Source organism: Sus scrofa, chromosome 7 (genome assembly GCF_054392235.1).
Source record: "Sus scrofa isolate SSC_HxYL_T2T_F1_AM1 chromosome 7, Sscrofa_HxYL_maternal_Yorkshire_Landrace_v2.0, whole genome shotgun sequence".
Classification (NCBI taxonomy): Eukaryota; Metazoa; Chordata; class Mammalia; order Artiodactyla; family Suidae; genus Sus; species Sus scrofa.
The window spans coordinates 65952044-65968850 of NC_139389.1; the positions used below are offsets into that span (position 1 = coordinate 65952044).

Below are 16807 nucleotides of genomic sequence, written 5' to 3' on the forward strand. Positions count from 1 at the left end.
CCTACATTTCTTTTTTTAAAATATGAATCAATTCATTTAATTCTTTAAAATACATACTAAGATGTAAAATCAACTCCTAAGCTACAAACAACTAGTAAGTAGCAATACATTTAGAAAAGGAAAACTAATCAATATTTCCTTATAATGACACCACCATGTTAACTTTAAGAAACTGCAGATCTAAATTTATTGCATTTCCTTGGTGCTGAGATCACACATGCAAGCAAACACACACACACACACACACACACACACACACACACACACACACCCACCCAACATCGCTGGATGTCCCTCACTGACATCCTCAGATTTACAGAAGATGACATTGAAACAGATCTCAGTATTCTTCAAATTTCCATACATCTATTAAAGAACTTATTTCATCCTGGTTCAGAAAATGAATTCCATAGAAAAAAGCAAATCTAAATGAATACTGAATCAACTTCCTGGCTCAACACCTTATTTAGTGCTACGAAATCTATAAACAAGACTGAAAAAAAAAAGCGTTTCACAAATTTCTTTATGGAAATAGTTTTAAAAATTAAAAGGATTAATGTATAAAACCAATGTATTCTGAACTACACATGTACTGAGAGAATGTTTAAAATGAATGAGGCACAAGCTTGGAAGCCTGGCTCTTGAACCCTAAAGTCAAACAAGGGCAGCTCATAAATCACATGAAAAAAAGCTGAATCCCTCTTAAAAATTTTAACCCTCAACTATATATCATAACTTTATTAAAACCACTAAATCGGAGATGGCCAATGAGAAGCTAATTGTAGTCCTAAAGCTCCACTGTAGTCTGGGTAAGCAAGATACTCATATTTTAATAGGTACAATTCAGTAAAACTGTTTATGTCAAGTGTTTGAAACATCATTTCCCTGAATACCATGGATCTGATGGAGGTAGAACGGGATTGGGCTGCAAGATGGGACTCTGAAGGGAAGGGCATGTGGGAAGAACATTAACTAGCAGGGCAAGAGAATCTTTAAAACTAAAGACCCTTGGAGTTCCTGTTGTAGCTCAGCAGTTTTGAAATGTGACTAGTATCCATGAGGATGCAGGCTGACTCTGGCCCTGCTCAGTGGGTTAATGATTCAGTGTTGTCACAAGCTGCAGCAGGTCAGAAGTGGCTTGGATCTGGCTTTGCCGTGGCTGTGGTGTAGGCCGACAGCTGCAGTTCCTATTCAACCCCTAGTCTGGGAACTTCCATATGCTGTGGGTGCGGCCCCAAAAAGAAAAAGAAAACAAAATTAAGGACTTCTATGGAAAAAAAAGAGTTCAGAAAGAACATTTTTCTTCTCTAACTTAATTTGAATCTTATACTATTGCTTTCAAATTTTGTTGTAAACCTACTTCATTCTTTACCATTTTATTTGATTAGAAATATATGGGAGATCCTAGTTATATAGAACATAGTTTATAATTTTAAAAACTTTAATATAGATACAAAATAGAAATTTTGTTAACAAATGAATTTTCTTATCCACAGAGGAAGTACCATCACACCATGTAATCTAGAAAATCAGCTCCTTTTAAAGGAAGGACAATTGGGGGACCAAAACTATAAAAGAATAACTGCTAACATTCATATACTAGTTCTAAGATAATTTTCTTTCCAATTAAAAAATGCATATAATTTACACAAAGCTACCAAGGTAAAGCAATTTGTTGTTCTGCACAGCAAGATCACTGGCATGGGGACAGTTAATGTTTCCACAACTAGAGTGGGACTGGGGGGAAAAACTCACATCACAAAAGGCAATGACATAATTAAATAATTTTGTGTAAAATTTAGCTTCTCATGCATATTTGTTCATTTGTCTTATATCCTTTTGCATTAACTGTCTTAAGTTCTCCTTAGCTCATCTACAATTGACAGTACTTTACTATGAAGTATGGTTTCTCTATGAATTACTTTGTTAAGGATAAAGCAGTTCAGAAGTTCCCACTGTGGCTCAGCAGGTTAAGGAACTGATGTTGTCTCTGTGAGAATGTGGATTCTATCCCTGGCCTTGCTCAGTGGGTTAAGGATCTAGCATTGCTGTAAGCTGTGGCATAGGTTGCAGATGTAGCTCGAGATCCAATGTTGCCATGGATGTGGCGTGGCCTCAGCAGCAGCTCCGATTTGATCCCTAGCCTAGGAACTTTCATATGCCTTAGGTCAGCAGTAAAGAGAGAAAAAAAAAAAAAAAAAAAAAAAAGGATAAAGCAATTCAAATGGTATGCTATTGATAAATACAAGAATACTAAAAGGCAATTATACTTACTCCTAATCCAGGAGTAAATGAAAACAAAGATTGAATCAACCTGCAGACCCTAGTTTTTGCCATCTCCTTCCCTCTTTGTTTCTGCCATGTATACTGCTATAGGCATTACCACTTCTACACTGGGAAATGTTTGTTTTCTCTGCTTGGATTTGTTTTATAAGTTGCTGAATTCTCACTTTCTCCCACAGTAGGACTTCATCACAAGGATGTAACTAATCCCACTAAAGTCGGAAAACACGGTAAACTTTAGATTGAGAGTCAGTAGGTTCAGCTATAACCCTAGACCAATTCAACTGCTCTTCTGTACAATGATGATGATGATATTTAATCCACAGATTGTGGTGAAGCTTGTATGAGATTAACGTATGTGAAAGAGCCTTGTATGTTTAAAGTGTCTCAGTTTCTTCATCCATTATATGGAAGTTAGATGATTTCTAAAGACTTCCCATCTCTAAAAATTATTTAATATTTACATACAAAGCACATTAAAAAATCTACTTACTGCTGGGATAATTTCATAGTTGTAAGAGACTTAGGGAACAATGAAATTAACCTTCTCATCTCACAAAATGAGTCCAAAAGCAGGGTAAGAGTCTGGAAGATCACATAAGTGAGTAGGAAAGTTGGGAGTAGGAAGGACTCAGACTGGACTCCCTCCTCAACACCCTTCTCTCATGGGATGCTGTTCACCACTTTGTGAATTTAAACTCTCTTTTTACCACATCTTAAACAATTACGTTTACAAACTGATAACAATGAAAAGCTTATTACGAAAATATGAATATTACTTTGGTGATAACTGAACTTAACTGTCCAATTAAAAATGTTTACCAATGACACTAACAGCAAAAGGAACAATGAAAAGGAGTTAGATCAGACTGTCCAGGTCTTCACTTGGTTTGTGTGATATTCAATTTTAAGTCAGTAGGTAATCATGTAAACCCTACCTAACCTTTCACAATAAAAGGTTGTAATTCTGCTTTTGTTTCTTACTATGTAATTTGGGACAATTTATTTCTCTGAGCTTTGGTCTCTTCATCTTTCTTCAGAACAGGGATAATACCAAGCATGTTACCTGGCTAATGTGAATTAAACGACTGAACTCACATTAAGATCCTATAACAGGAGTTCCCATCGTGGCTCAGTGGTTAACGAATCTGACTAGGAACCACAAGGTTGCGGGTTTGATCCCTGGCCTTGCTCAGTGGGTTAAAGATCTGGCGTGGCTGTGAGCTGTGGTGTATGTTGCAGACGCGGCTTGGATCCCGAGCTGCTGTGGCTCTGGTGAAGGCTGGCAGCTACAGCTCCGATTAGACCCCTAGCCTGGGAACCTCCATATGCCGCGGGTACGGCCCTAGAAAAGACACACACACACACACACACACACACACACACAAAGATCCTATAACAGTATCTGGCACATACGAAGTGCTCAACAAATATTAGTTTCCTTCTCTAATCTCCTAAACTTTAGGGGAATACAGAACGTTTCCTCGCCTTTTACTTTTTTGGAAAGATTCCTTAAATTAAATACACAGGGCCCTGGTCCTCAACTTCAGTTATAAGCACCTGTGCAACAACTAAACCTAAATAAAATGAGGAGCAGTGTGACATAATGAAAAACAAATGGGGATTTGAGTCAACACACCTGCATTTGAATCCCAGTTTGACTATCTAAGAGCTTTTGACCTTGACAAGTTTACCAAACCTCTCAAGCTTCTTAACTGAAAATGAGACTGTTACCTAGCTTTTCATCATTCTCTTGTTCATATTCACAGACATCACAAATACTTAGAGGCATATCTCTGTCTCTTCCATACTAACACAAAGTTCAAAATGATAAGATCCGATGCTGCAATAGATTAGATTAGAATAAACATGTTACACGAAGAAAAGAAAAAGTACAAACCCAGTTTAACTGGTTTCAACTCTAGGCATTCTGTCATTTCTTCCTTTTCTTTCCTTAGAAATGGACCTCAAATATTCTTTTCCTAGGGGAAGATGCAAAGTGGGGAATATGTATTAGTGAAGGTCATTTGAATCACACTTCAAAACTGAGCATTCTTTAATTTCCCATAAGGCAGTACTTACCATAAACCAAACCCGTTCAATTTAATGGACTTGTTTTTAAGTGATAAAATAACCAAGAGGTATTTTAGTTTAGAAAATATTACAGGTTTAAATAGCCAAAAAATAACTTTATCTCAAAAAGTTACTTTCAATCAATAACAATACTTTGTTAAAGATAACTACTCAGGATGGGATTACACAAAACACTGTAGTTCATCACAATATGCAAAAATACTTCTGGAGCTATAATTCTTAATCTTTTGAGTGATGGGTGAATGGTAAAGTATACAAAACTATGAGAAAGAGATCAAGCTCTGAACTGCAAACTCAGAAAAATGCACATATATGCATCATACTTCACATATAATTTTAGTTGAGTCATGAAACAGTCATGTATCCTGTGGATCTCTAAAACTCCAAGCAATCGCTGTTTTTGAGTTTTTCGAAATAATGGACACAGGATTTTCAAACCTTAAGCAATTTAGCAGTCATCCGCAAAACTGCTAACAGAAAAATGAGGAAATAGGCCCCCAGAAAGACAAAAAGAATTAAGTAAAACCTACTGCACTCAGGACAAGAGGTGTCCAACTACCACTCCAATCCACACAAGATTGACAATGCAGAATTTAGTATAAATCAGTGTTTTGGGGTCAGAGTAATTATCACAATACAACCAAAATAGGATACCTACAAGCAGTCTTTTGGTCTAAATACATAATAGCTCATCAATGGTAGTTAAGAAAATGAAATTTGGAATTATGTAGGCATGTGAAAAAGTCAATCAGGTCACTTAATCTTTCTCATCCTCGGGTTCTTCAAAACAAAATGGAAAAATAAAACCTATCACTGGAGGATTATTTTAAGGATAAAATCAGATAACATGTACCAAGTATTTAACATAGTGTCAAGTACACAGTAGATGCTCATGAAATGGTATGAATTAAAAAAACATTTCCAGGGTTCCTGTTGTGGCTCAGCAGTAATGAACCCAACTGGTATGCATGAGGACACAGGTTTGATCCCCTGCCCCACTCAGTGGGTTAAGGATCTGGTGTTGCCATGAGCTGTGGTGTAGGTGACAGACATGGCTCGGATCTGGCATTGCTGTGGCTGTGGTGTAGGCTGCCATCTGCAGCTCCGATGCGACCCCTGGCCTGGAAACCTCCATATGCCACACCTGTGGCTCTAAAAAGACAAAAACAAAATTCCTGTAAAGTCATGGAATTGGGTAAAATATGAAATAAAATCTAAAGTAACTGAGATGCTTTCTAGCCAAACAAAATAAGTAGCTACCATTTACTGAGTATCTATTTACTATACTATTCAAGCTGTTACTGAGGATACAAAAAGGATTAAGTTGTCCTCCTTTCAAGGGAAATTAAGCAAAGACAGAGCTTTTTCCTTCTCAGTTTCAGTCTTGGGTTCCTCTTTTTCCTTTCCTCTTAGAGCTCAGCTTTCTGTCCACTTCACACTCTACCCACATGGACTGAGAGGACCCTCACATGAACACCTCTAATCCCAACTTTTCACCTGAGTCTCACACTTTTACGTCCTGTATGTTTCCCCCTGAAAGTACCATAGGTACAATATATATAAAACTTTCCCTAACATCCCTTCCTTCTCAACAGCACTTAAGACATTCAAAAGTCTGACAGTAATCCCATTTCACCAGTCGCCTTAAATGTCTGATTGATTTTTAAACACTTTGCACATCTATTTCCAAAACTTCACTCCTATTAATAGTATCCAAAATCCTGGTCATTATCTGGATGACCAGATCAGTAATTTAACAGGTCTACCCACCTTTTCTATTGCCTTACCTCAAAATCATTTACCATACTGCCATAGAATTGATCAGTCTAAAATGAAAATCTCAGGAGGGCTCCAATTAAGATGGATGAATAGAAGGATGGGGAACTCACCTCTCTCCACAAATACATTAAAAAATAGGTCTATATGTGCAATAGTTCTCACAAAATACCTACTGAACGCTGGCAGAAGACATCAGACACCTAAACATGTAAGAAAGATCTCCACATAACCAGGGAGGAAGATAGAAAAATAAATAAATAAATTGAAAATCTTTCCATGCCCTGTGTATGTCAAATCCTTCAATCATAGAATCCTTCAATGGTAATCCTTCTATTACCCCCAGAAGAAAGTCCAACTTCATCCAAAAAATAAATGCCCAAGTATCACATATAAAGTCTTCAATGCTATCTCTTCAGCTTCATTTCCTATCTCCCATTTCATCACCCTACAGCCATCCTGAACTATTTGTCAAGCTTCATGCTTTTCTCTTTGCTAATATCAACTTACACACTTTGCACAAAGAGGAAATTCCTACTGGTTCTTTAAGATTTAGGGCCAGGGTCACCTCCTCCAGAGTATACTTCCCTACCCCACCAAGCTCACACATCATCACAACAAGCTTTGTTAAACTGAACTGAAACTAGAGAACTAACGACAAAGTGGCAAAAAACTTATACATACAAAGCCAGTGAGAAGGGAAACTAGACGGATTTTAGCGTTTCTTTGGAGAAAATGTCTTGATCTGGGGCTATGAGAAGTAATTGTTCACAGATTGTTGAAGAAAGGAAATTAAAGTATTTGAGTGAGAAAAACAGTTGTAAATGATCACATTTAGAGGAGAAATGTGTAAAATAATACTGGAGGGACAGTAAACAGCAAATATAACCTCACGAACGTAGCCATCCATATAAAAAGATTTATAGAGCACAACCAATAAATCACTAAAGATTTTCAGTTTTCTCAGAAACTATGACACAGTTGCCATTTACAGATACTACCTCACACTTGAACTTGAGAGATTTTAGTTTAGAAAGATATTTTCATCTTTTAGTTGACAGAGTGCATTTTTATACGTTAGAAAAGGTACTCTCATCCCACTTAATTAGCATGTACTGAAGAACTTTTCATAAAATCCTGACATTATAACATATCTCTACATGGCACAATAGTTTACTGAAATTGGAATAAGCTAAAACAGACTCTCTCAGGGCAAAGGCTAGTTAATCTCATTAAATAATCTTTAACATTAGAACATTCAGTTGTTCCATATCAGCGGGGGAAAATGAAAATATAGTAAGCTTAAGACCAATTCACAGATGAATTCAACTATAAATATTTTGCTTTCTGAATGCAAAATGAAAGAATATCAATCCTCAAACTTAAATACACTAGTCATAGTACAGAAGAATAGACCTACAAGCCATTCCCTTATGAAGAGTGAAGATTCAGGTTATCTACCAAAGAATAAGAAGAGGAAAAAATGCTATCCTCTCTGAGCACACAAAATCTCTTGCTTGCAGTAAAGACAGAGAGGATTCACCTTAACCACCCAATAGTCAGAAGAGGGTCAAGTTAGAAGAGTACGTAGAAAAAGTAAACTAGCCATCCCAAATAGAAACATCTCAAAATGGAATCTGTATCATTGTTATTTAATATACTTGACAATATAGCTGTATAAGATAATAACTGCCAAGGTACATCCTCTATATCAAGAGGAAAGGTGAATAGGAAATAGATATATGTTAACAAGCACAGAAGCACTTTGGAGCTCAAAAATCATTTGCATAGAGGTGCAGAATGAGAGTTGTCCTTGACTCTGTAAATGCCAATTCCCTGCTTTTAGGTTTGTAGGCAGTAAAAAGAGAGCTGCAAAGCTGAACATTAATTTTCAACATAACACGGATGTTATGTCAGAAGATATGGGTGATTTTCACTCTCACATAATACCTGTCATTTTAAAACACCCCTACTGATATGAACATTCATGAACGAAAGGTTAAAAAATCCTTTTGAGCTATTGTATTCAAGCAAATTGACAGATATAAATGCGCAAACACTAGTTTTAGATTATGAAATTCCCTCACACATGAACACCACTGTAAATTGCTCTAAAGAGAATAGAGACTGAAAATGTTACAAGCTTGCTAAAGAGAGTAACATCAAGTTACAAAGGAAACTAGCAGCCTACCAATATGATGCTGACAAACATGTTCTGCTCAAGTGTGCTGCAGATGATCATTTAGATGCTGTCAGTCAACATCACCTGTATGTCCTCAACATTCCATTTTATGAAAAGTTAGAGAGTATGGAGTCATCCATCTGCAAGAGCAAAGTGTTTTTGTCTGATATGGATTTACTTTTTCAACAAGAAAAGAGAGATATATACTTGGGACCATAATCTCAAGCATAAATTGGGACTATTGCCTGCACTGTACAAATATAAGGATTATTCATACAGGGGTGGCAGCTTTTATACACACAGTTGATTCTTGCTACCTATGGTAGTTATGTTCTATAAAGTTTCCATGAACACTGAGTTGGCAAATACTGTGCCACCATTCCTTCCAGGAAATGGGAAATACAGAGTTAGGGTCCTACAAGTCTCTGCTTATATTTATCAACCTATTAATACATAAGTTATTCTAATGTGTACTTCTGTTTAAAGACCTACTTAATGTATACTGTTGATCATTAAAATTGAATTCACAGCCAAGAGCACAATTCATGACTAAACGAAAGCTTACCTAACATATGTACTTTTCTCCAACAGATTCATCACAACCTTCTTGTTCTCAGGATCACTACATAGCACAACACCTGAAGGCCATGTTAAACAATGAAATTATTCCTCCAAAAGCACAAAAATGTGAAAAACAGCACTACAGAAACTGCAAAAAACTTCTATATAGAATGAGAGTTGAGGAGTTCCTGTCATGGTGCGGAAACGAATCTGACTAGGAACCATAAGGTTGAGGGTTTGATCCCTGGCCTGACTCAGTGGGTTAAGGATCTGGCGTTGCAGTGAGCTGTAGCGTAGGTTACAGACACAGCTCAGATCCTACATTGCTGTGGCTCTGGTGTAGGCCAGCAGCTGTAGCTCTGAATTGACCCCTAGCCTGGGAACCTCCACATACTGTGGGTGCGGCCCTAAAAGAGAAAAAAAAAAAAAGAATGAGAGTTGAAACAAGAAGGCAAGGTGGCACCTTGTTCAACCTCAACTGAGAATGTGCACATCAGATATCTCACTTATTTTCCATGTCTGCAAATGATTGTGAAAGCACCACTATCACTGATTTGGGAGTTAAAATAAATTTTAGCAGGTTGGTGAATTTGCAAATATGGAGTCCACGAATAATGAGAATCAAACATGTGTATGTATTCATACACACACACACACATATATAAATGACATGTGACATGACATATCTGTGAGGAAAGACAAGTTATGGGACTAACTGGAGACTCTTCTGAGATGCTGTTCTATCTTTCCTTTTGGCACACCAGACACCTCTATCTGAATGTCCTATCAGCACTTCAGACTTACAAGACCAAGGTCATCTTCTGTACCTGTCCTAAACCTGTCTTCTGTTAGATTACTTCTCTAATAATAGCACTATCTCATCTACTCAAGTCATTATGACTCTGACTCCCTTCTCCACATAATACCAGGGAGCAAATCATGTTGATTATTCCTCTGAAATACCTCTTAAAGTTATCTCCCCCTACCCAAACCCACTACAGTTATCACTAAATACCTTTCTATTTGGACCATTGGCACAGTTTACCATCTTTCCTCCCTACCATCTACTCCAGAGCCACAGGTGATATTACTGTCAGTGTTATTTTTCTAAATCTAATTAATTATACTCTTCACTTCCTGGTACCAATAAGTTAAGCTTGAGATTTCTTGGTAAAGTATATATGTTCTTTTATGACTTGGCACCAAACCTTTTTAGACTCACTACTGACATTCTTCTCTGATAAACTCTATATACTAGATATAATTTCCCATTCTTATATCACACTTTTTAAAGACCCTTTATACATGTTAGAAAATTTCATTAACAATCTTCTTCCATTTTCAGCTTGTACTTAAAGCTTCTGTTGATGAGGTCTTTGCTGATAAACCTCTACCTTCACCTCAGGCCAACTTAGTCACTGTCTTGCCCGTACTTCCATGGTATTTTCATATACTTCTATTACAAAATTCCACTAAGTTCTAATTACTAAGAGAGAAAGTGTGAAAATGTACAAGATTCACCAAATACTGATTACTACTGTACAGCTGGGTGGTGATGGGGATTCATTGTACCACTGTGTACTTCAGTATGTATGTTACATGTCCATCAAATGAAAGGTAAAAAAATGAGAGAAGGCAGGGGGAGAGAGAAAGAAAATGTGCCTACAAGTAACTGACAATCTGACTTATGTGTGACTTAAACAAATGGGACATTAATTTTTCCCTCCTCATAAGAAGTCCAAAGATAGGAAGTTAGGGACTAGTACAGAGACTCAAGAAGATCATCAAAGATCAAAGTTCTTTCTATCTTTTTTCTCCATTAAGTGTGTTGATTTGTCACTTCAAAGCTGTTTTGCTATAGGTGTAGGCATTACCTCTGCATTCAAGGGAAGGAAAAGAACAGGGCCAGTCAGACCTTTACTTCTTTAATAGGAAAAACAAAGCCTTTTTTCAGGGCCCTCAGCAAACTTAACTTATATTGCATTGTCTATGGCTGTTGGGTCACTCAACAGCATCTTATTGGCCTGATCTCCTTGAGGGCAGAGGCAATTTTGGTACTTTGGAAATCAATCTAGTACCTTCTACACAGAGGTTCTTTATATCTAATGAACCAGTATCAAGTATCCTAATACAAGAACTCTGCTTTCCTAATTTTCTTTTTCTATTAAATAATAAATAGTGCTCTAAAAATGACCAATGCTATGCAAATAGGGAATTATTAGTGTTACAGTAGTTTGACATACAATTACTGTATTCTCGGTAAAGTACCAAAGAGAGGATTAACAAGGAATCAAGAGACCTGAATTTTTGTGCAAGCAAATCAATCTTGAGGAACCTCAGTTTACCTAAAAGATAATGTTTATTTCCTGGGGTTGTTCTGAGTTTAAAGTAAATATAAATAATATGAATGCACACTAAAATATATGAAACACTAGGAACACATGTACTATAACATTAATGGCTCTGTTAAGTCTTAAGAGGAAACTTATAGTTCTTATGTAGAATGCAAAGAGTTATATACCACCTGGTGCACCAATTATATGAATAAAAAATTAAACACTATCAATATCTAGTGTAGATGCCAGACCCTACTCCATGGTTAGATGAGATCCTGGACTTGGCCTTAGTTCTTTCATAAATATAGGGAAGTAAACTAACTGTACCTTACATTTATACCTCATTAAAGAAAGAATTCCTTATAAAATTGGTATCTCAATATAACTATATAATACACAATTTTCAAAGCAGGGTACGAAACCAAAATAAACTGGTTAACACAGAACAGTTGACATCAAATCCCAATCCATCAATTAATAATTACTACCAAAAAATGAACAGTACGAAAATGGGCCAAGTTCCTAAAGCACTTCTAAGTTAAGTCAAGTGAGAAGTAAACCAGCAGAAGCACTGAATGTTAATTTTCCTCTGGTCTTAATAACTCTGATTGAGCTTAAAAAGAGGATCCATCAGGATGACCTTATAGCTCATAGGCACAGGCAACACTGGTGGTCAGAACTATTTCTGATAAATGATACCCTCAACGGCCTGTTTTATAAGTTTTTAATAACCTATATTTCCTCACATATAAGAATGGTATATTAAAATAAGCATTGTGTATATATTAAAAAAATCAGTACCAATACTAAAGAAGAGAAATATGACAGTTGTAAATCAATAGAGTCTCCACAGAATACTATAGTAATAACTGGTGCATTTTTACCTTTATTGGATTTGGAGACAATAGCTTCTTTGAAGAAAAACATCATCTTCTATCAAGTCTATTTAATTAACTCTCACTTCTCAAACATTCAAATACCTTAATCTTATTATTAAAGGCTTACCATTTCCTGATTCATTTAAGCAGAAACTATTTGCTGTGTAGGTTACCATGAAATTAATACTGAAAACCGAATCATTTTAATATAAAAAACTGCATGAAGACTGTAGGCCAGTAAACTTCAGCAAAGCACTGCGTAAAGTATCAATAGGTCATAAACAGAACTGAAAAATTTCAACACTGGATCAGACTTAACGTACAGTTATGTCTGCAGGATGAACATCTATTTCAATAAGAAATCAAAATGTTAGAATGGTAGGAATAAGCTTGTTTTATAGTTGTATCTACCTGTTTCAACTACATAGATTATTGTTTTTAAACAGAAAAAAAGAGGATGTTTCTCTTCCAGTTTTATCTGTATACACATAGCTTTATCAGCTAAAACTTCAACAGTGAATATTTCTCCAATAAGAATTTGGGAATACCTAATATAAGCAGTAAGTTTTTTGCCAATGTTTGTAAAAATAAAAATTGTAAGTGATAATGTTTATAGTGAGGAGCTATTTAAAATATTTAACTTTGCAGATGGAGGAAGAAGCATATTAATTTAAAGATTCATTGTTCTTTAAAACATTCATTATTTTCTCTTATTAAAAATAGGATATTAAATACTAAAAAAGGCTCAATATAGCAAGATATAACAATTATAAATGTTTACACACCTATTAAAGACCATCAAAATATATAAAGCAAAAACTGACAAAAATGGAAGTTTCTATGTGGCGCAGCAAGTTAGGGCTCTGGTGTTGCTGCAGCTTAGGGCTCTTGTGTTGCTGCAGCTTACAGCTGTGGTGTAGGTCTGATCCCTAGCCCAGAAACTTCTACATGCTGCAGATGGGGAAAAAAAAAACCCCACAAAATTGAAGGGAGAAATAGACAATACTATAATAATGGTTGGAAACGTCAATATCCCATGCACAATAGTGTGCAGACCAACCAGACAGAAGATAAGTGAGGAAATAGAGGATTTAACACAGTAAACCAACCAGATCTAATAAATACAGAACACTCTACCCAACAAAAGAACACACATTCTTCTCAAGCACAAATGGGACATTTTCTAGGACAGACATATTTTAAGTCTCAACAGATTTAGAAAGATAAATATCATACAAAATATCTTTTTGACCACAAAGGATGAAGTGAGAAACCAACAACAAAAGTAAAACTGGAAAATTCAGGGAGTTCCCGTCGTGGCGCAGTGGTTAACGAATCCGACTAGGAACCATGAGGTTGCGGGTTCGGTCCCTGCCCTTGCTCAGTGGGTTAACGATCCGGCGTTGCCGTGAGCTGTGGTGTAGGTTGCAGACGCGGCTCGGATCCCGCGTTGCTGTGGCTCTGGCGTAGGCCGGTGGCTACAGCTCCGATTCAACCCCTAGCCTGGGAACCTCCATATGCTGCGGGAGCGGCCCAAGAAATAGCAACAACAACAACAACAAAAGACAAAAGACAAAAAAAAAAAAAAAAAAAAAATTTATGATAGCATCAAAAGGAATAAAATACTTAGGAATTAACCAAAGAGATGAAACACATGTATAAGGAAACACAAAACATTATTGAATGAAATTAAGGAGCATCGAAACAAATGTAAACACATTCCTTTTTTTTTTTTTGGTCTTTTTGCCTTTTTCTCGGGCTGCTTCCCATGGCATATGGAGGTACCCAGGCTAGGGGTTTAATCAGAGCTGTAGCCACCGGCCTACGCCAGAGCCACAGCAACACGGGATCGAAGCTGCGTCTACGACCTACACCACAGCTCACAGCAACGCCGGATTCTTAACCCACTGAGCAAGGCCAGGGATTGAACCCACAACCTCATGGTTCCTAGTCGGATTTGTTAACCACTGTGCCACGATGGGAACTCCAACACATTCCATCTTAATGGATTAAAAAGTTAGTTGTGTTAAGATGTCCATTTTACCCAAAGAAATCTACAAATTCAATGCAATCCTTATCAATATTTCAATGACATTTTTGTCAAAATAGAAAAAAATCACAAAATTCATATGAGATCTCAAGGGATCCAGAAGAACTAAAACAATTTTGAAAAAGAAAAAAGCTAGAGAACTTATACTTCTGGATTTCAAAATTTATAACAATACTAGTATGGCATGAGCATAAAAAAGACAGAAAAACTAATGGAATACAATGAAGAGCCCAGAACGTTTGTATATATGGTCAAATGATTTTTGACAAGGGTGTCAAGACTATTCAATGGGCCAATACTTTTCAACAAATGGTGCTGGGAAAACTGGATATCTACATGCAAAAGAATGACACTGGAAGCTTACCTAACACCATATTCAAAAATTAACTCAAAATGGACCAAAGATATAAATACAACCTAAAACTATAAAAGTTATGGAAGAAAACATAAGGCATATGCTTCAGAACATAGGATTCTGCAGTGATTTCTTGATATAACACCAAAGGCACAGGCAACAAAAAGAAAAAGTAAACAAATTGGACTTTCTAAAAATTTAAAAGTTCTGTGCATGAAAAGCCATTGTTGGAGTTCCCATCGTGGCTCAGTGGTCAATGAACCTTACTAGTAACCATGAGCTTGATCCCTGGCCTTGCTCAAGGGGTTAAGGATCCAGCGTTGGTGTAGGTTGCAGATGCAGCTCGGATCCCAAATTGCTGTGGCTGTGGTGTCGGCCAGCAGCTATAGCTCTGATTTGACCTCTGGCCTGGAAACCTCCGTATGTCAGAGGTGCGGCCCTAAAAAAAGACAAAAGACCAAAAAAAAAAAAAAAAAAAAAAAAAAATTCTCAGGAGTTCTCATTGTGGCATGGCAGAAACAAATCCAACTAGTATCTGTGACATTGAGAGTTCAATCCTTGGCCTTGCTCAGGGTTGGGGATCTGGCATTGCCATAAGCTGTGATGTAGATCACAGATGCAGCTTGGATCCCATGTTGCTGTCGCTGTGGCGTAAGCCAGCAGCGGTAGCTCCAATTTGACCCCTAGCCAGGGAACTTCCAAATGCCGCGGGTGTGGCCCTAAGAAACAAAACAAAACAAAAAGACATTCTCCACAGAGTAAAATCACAACCCACAGAGTGAGAGAAACATTTGCATATTTGTATAACATATACCTGATAAAGGACTAATAATCAGAATATATAAAGAACTTTTAAAACTCAACGACAAAAAAATCGACCAGCCTGGTTCTAAAATGGGCTAAGGACTTGAACAGACATTTCTCCAAAGAAGATATATAAATAGGTAGTAAGCATGCAAAAAGAAAACATCATTATTTACTCAGGAAATTAAAATTAATCAAAACCGGAGTTCCCATTGTGGCTCAACAGAAGTGAATCTGACTAGCATCCATGAGGACGTAAGTTCGATCCCTGGCCTCGCTCAGTGGGTTAAGGATCCGACAATGCTATGAGCTGTGGTGTACGGTACAGACTCAGCTCAGATCCCACTTTGCTATGGCTGTGGCACAAGCTGGCAGCTACAGCTCTGATCTCACCCCTAGCCTGGTAACCTCCATATGCTGCAAGTGCAACCCTAAAAAAAGACAAAAAATAATAATAATAAAATGAATCAAAACCACACGATACCATCTCACATCCATTCAGATGTGGACATGGAGAAAATGGAACCCTTGGGCATTGTTGGTGGTAACTTAAAATGGTAAGAGTTGCTGTGAAAAACAGTATGGTGGTTCCTCAAAAATTAAAACAGAGTATTATCCAGCAACTCCACTTCTGGGAATATACCCAAAAGAATTGAAAACAAAGTCTTGAAGAGGTATTTATATACCCATGTTCATAGCAATACTACTCTCAAAAGACAAAATGAGTGAGAAAGCAACCTAAGCGTCCACTGACAAGTGAATGCATAAACAAAACGAGGTATATACATACAATAGAATATCATTCAGTCTTAAGAAGGAAGGAAATTCTGCAACATGTTACAATATAGATGAACCTTTAAGATATTATGTGAAATAAAGTAAGCCAGTCACAAAAAGATAAACACTATATGATTCTAGTTAACATAAGGCAGTAAAAGTAGTCAAAATCATAGAGCTGGAAAGCAGAATGATGGCTGCCACGGGCAGGGCTGGGGAAGGTGAATGGGGAGTTACTGTTTACTGGGTATAGAGTTTCAGTTTTATATGATGTAAAGAGTTATACAGATGAGTGGTGGTGATAGTTCAACAACATTATGAATGTATTTAATAATAACTGTATACCTAGAATGGTTAAGATGGTAAATGTTATGCTAAATGTATTTTAGCTCAATTTTTAAAATGGAAAAAAAAACTACAGGGAGGGTGAGGAGGTGGGAGAGGAAGGACTAAATGGACCACTGGGGAATGAGGAAAATATAAATGTCATTAGGAAGGGGAAAATATTACAAAGAAGAAAGGAAGGAAGGAAGGCCAGAAAGCAAAGAGAGAGGAAGGGACAAAGGAACAGACACAAATACACACACACACACACACACACACACACACACACACACACACTGTGAACTTTGGCCCAAAGCACCAGGTACTACAGTAGAGAAAATGCCCTAGGAGATCAATCACTGTCATATTCTGTCGTCAAAGATCAGA

At 36.9% G+C, this 16807-nt stretch overlaps 1 protein-coding gene across 12 annotated transcripts in view; it reads right to left on the reverse strand.

Annotated features, from left to right (window-relative positions):
• Window positions 1–16807, reverse strand: part of PEAK1 (pseudopodium enriched atypical kinase 1) — a 284832-nt gene that overhangs the window by 143706 nt on the left and 124319 nt on the right. For all 12 annotated transcript variants that reach the window (XM_084966101.1, XM_084966096.1, XM_021097994.2 and 9 more), the window contains 1 exon segment: window positions 4184–4265. The gene's annotated coding sequence lies outside the window, so the exon portion shown is untranslated.